We start from the raw sequence: 3,328 nt of genomic DNA on the forward strand, positions 1-3,328 counted from the left end.
ACTTGGAAATTAAAAAAAAAAAAAAAAAAAGAAAAAAAAAAGAAAATGTGTATGGAGAGCAAAGGATATAGAATAGACAGAACAATGTAGAAAAAGGACAAAATTGGATGACTCATACTACCTGATCTGAAGACTCCAATTATAGTAAGCAAGACAGTGAGATATTGGTAAAAGTAGACATACAACTCAACAGAACAAAACAAGGCCCAGAATACGCCCACACACGACTGTAAACAGATTTTCTTCTAAGATGCCAAGGCAATTCATTCAAAATTCATTTATATGAAGTTCTAGAAGAGTTTTAGAGGGGGACCAGCAGTTAGCGCAATGGCTCTGTCGCTGGACTCCCACGTAGTCGACCGCAGTTCGAGTCCCGGACCCGGTGGCTTAAACTCACGCCGGGCGCGTGTGCGTGAGTGCCCAAGATTCGGAGAGGAGAATGGAGGAGAAGGGATTGCGGCGGGGCCATCCCCCCTGGGGGGGTGACTTCTCGCTTTCTGTCTCTATGTCTCTCTCTGTCTGGCGAGCGCACGCGCCCTATAGCAAAAACCTCTCCAAAAAAAAAAAAAAGAGTTTTAGAGGAAGAAAGCAGAACAGTGATTATGGGTGGGGTGGACTGGAGGCAGTGAGTGGTGTGATAGTTGTGCATGAATGAGAAGTGTAAGGAAACATTCTAATATTATGGAAATGTTCTAAATAAGAGCACGGGTAACACAGCTGCATGTTTGTCAAAATTCATCTAACTTAAATACTAAGGTCTGTGCATTTCCCTGTAAGTAAACTATGTATGATTTAACTTCAAAATGTATACATTAAGGCCAGCAGGTGGCATGGAGGTTAAGGTGCTAGGTCCCACATGACCAACTCCATGGTTCAAGTCTTGAACCAGGAAGCTTGAAAATCATGCTGTGTGTGTGTTGTGTCCAAAATCTCGAGCAGAGAGGGAAGGAGGAAGGGATGTGGTGTGGCCATCCTCTTCTCAAGCCCCAGGGGATGATTTCTCACTTTCCCTCTCTCTTGCTCTGTCTCTCTCTGGTTAAGTACATGCACCCTATAGCAAAAAACAAAAACAAAAACAAAAACAAAAAACAAAAAACAGTATGTAACAGCCTGAGTTCTGCAAAATATTTGTGTACAAAAGAATGGAAGAAAATACATCAATATATGCATTTTTTCAAATTGTCAGAGGGCACATACACTTACAAGAGCTTGAGAGGCAGAAAAAGAACGGAAGAAAGCATACCCCAACAGAACGTGGTCATTGCAATCCCTTTACCTCAGTTTTTCCATGCTTTTGGGATTTGGGGTATACATGCACATGCACCCACTGTGTTTGTGTTTTTCAATCCACTGGGACTAGGATTTAAACCATGGCTGACTATATGGAGTCCTGTTCTTTTAACCACTAGAATACAGGCCCACCTCTACATCAATATATTAAAAGTATCTGTCTCCAAGAAGAGACTAATTAGTAATTAGTAAGATTAATAATTATTTTAATTATTTTCTTTTGTCACTTTTCTGAAAGATGTACATATATAACTGGAAGGAAAAACTTTTTAAAATTTATGCCAGAATAAGAACATCTAGCCATACTCTATCCCATTTTCTAATTCATTGTATTAATTATCCTCCAAATCTGCAGCACTTGTCTTTAACAGGAGGACATCTTTGTACATTCTTGTGGTAATCCCTCGGTAAGAGATGAAAGAAAGATATTAACTCTTACCAGTTCCTGTCAATCCTAACACTACTAGAGAATTTTCCTCAGAAAAACAAAGAAACTCATTTTTTTAGTATAACAACAGCAAGAAAATATTGAAATCCCACAGATAACTGTTTTCTTAAAAAGTATCCAAAACTCACAACTGCTCCCCCTTTGCAACTTCACCATCTTTGAAATGCTATCATTCTCCCTCTATTAATTTACCTGAACATTTATAAAGCACCTACTCTGTGCTCCTATATTATACTTCAAATTTTGAATTAATCTCTCTCTTCTCCCATATTACTCTACAAAGTCCTGTCAAATTTTTTTTTCCAAGACACTTTAATCTGTTCCTTCCTTTCCATTCTTTTCTATTTGCTTTGTATGACCCACTTAGCTCACCCTTAGTTTACTCCATATAATATTCCAGGGGTTCCCTGGGATTCTTTTTGAGGGTCTGAGAGGTCAAACTATAAACAGTACAAAAACGTTACTTGCTCCCATTTGATGTGTTGACATACTATCGTGCAAAAGCAATTTTGGTAAAACTGATAGTGCTTTAGCACACATCAAGGAAGTGGCCTCAGCATGTACTAGCAGTCAATGTATTCTTTACTGCCTTTCACTCAGAGGGAAAAAGACAGTTTCACTTAGGAATATCCTGTTGAAGCATAAATATTACAAGTTTTATTAATCTTGGCCCTTGAATACATGCCATTTTAATATTCTCAGTGATGAAATGGGAAGTATGCATAAAGCACATCTGCTGCCTAGCAAAGTATAATGATCTCAAAAAATAGCACTGTGTGATTTTGAGTTGCAAGCTAAACTAGCCACATATTTCATAGCACATAATTTTGACTCAAAAGAATGACTGAAAGACAAACTGGTTATTCAGGTTTGGGTATTTTGTAGGTATTTTATTGAAATTGAACTTAAAAAAATTATCTCTTCAATGAAAACAGCTGGCAATAGTGGCTGTAAGTGATACACCTAGCACTCTGAAGAAGAAACTTAATTCTTGTAAAGCTTGTATCTAATCACCAAGACTTTTCTGATGAGATTAGTAATGAATTCTGATATAATATTATGAAATAGGGCACCTTTGGGAAGATCTGGATAACTCAGTGCACATGTATTTTCCAAATGACCAATGCATGTGTGGGTTAAAAAAAAAAACAAAAATAAAAAACGTTTTAAATCCAATATTCAGTTTCACTTGTTAATATAATAAACAACAGTAGATAGTAACATAAGCAACTTTGAGCTTCTCAATAACATTTTTAACTTTTTTTACTTCTCTCATAGAGGAAAGGCTCAAAACAATCTCACTCTGTGATCCTTCCCCAGCCTTTCCAGTCAGCCAGGAGCACTGGCACATGTGCATATACAATCTGGAAACTGAACAGCATATACAAATCAGTCTGGGAACTGAACCCTAATCTTCCAAATGGGTCCAAAAGCACAAAGTGGTATGCTACCACTGAACTACCACAGCTGGTCCTTAGTGATTTTTAAAAGTGTAAAGGGGTTCTGAAAAAGAAAAAAACAAAGAAAAACAAAACAAAAAAACCCTAAGAATCACAGATTCTTTCCAGCAAATATTTTTGTCCTTCTTCC

The sequence above is a fragment of the Tupaia chinensis genome, unplaced genomic scaffold (assembly GCF_000334495.1).
Source record: "Tupaia chinensis unplaced genomic scaffold, TupChi_1.0 Scaffold000050_1, whole genome shotgun sequence".
In the NCBI taxonomy this organism is placed as follows: domain Eukaryota; kingdom Metazoa; phylum Chordata; class Mammalia; order Scandentia; family Tupaiidae; genus Tupaia; species Tupaia belangeri.